The following is a 583-nucleotide window of genomic DNA, read 5'->3' on the forward strand; positions in this document are numbered from 1 at the left end:
CAGACCGGTCCCCTCAGCTCTGTTCCCCCTCTTGATTTGGGCCAGTTTATTGAGCTTCATTCGATAGGGGGAAGTAGAATAGCGGAGATGAGACAAGCGGAAAGTAATGAAGGCTGTGGAATGTACCACTTATGCTCGCCACCCTCCAGAACCAGCCTGGCCTCCTGGAAAGGACCATTACCCAACCCGAAGAAGGGGAGTATGGGAGGAGGCTGCAGCTAGCTGGGGCAATGGGGATAAGCGGTGACGGGTAGAGGGTGAAAAAGAAAGATGTTTACTTTCTCAATGCGCAGGCGCGGAAACGAATTCTCTAGTTCTTAAAGAGATAGGAAGGAACTGACCTACTTTCTGTTGGTACTCTTCTAATAGGTTGGTTCGTTACGTTAGTCTGAGCCAGGTTCCGTAAAGACAACCAAGAAGCTCAGTTCACTCCACTGCCTTGAATCATTTTCCCCTGTACCTAGCTTGGCGTTAACCCCTTAAAAAAATCCAGTTATTCGTTCATTCCTTCTTTTGACAAACACCTATTAAGCTTGCCTTAGGCTGGGCTTTTGGGCCACTGTGAGCTCACAGTATGGTGGTG

Source organism: Manis pentadactyla, chromosome 8 (assembly GCF_030020395.1).
Source record: "Manis pentadactyla isolate mManPen7 chromosome 8, mManPen7.hap1, whole genome shotgun sequence".
Lineage (NCBI taxonomy): Eukaryota > Metazoa > Chordata > Mammalia > Pholidota > Manidae > Manis > Manis pentadactyla.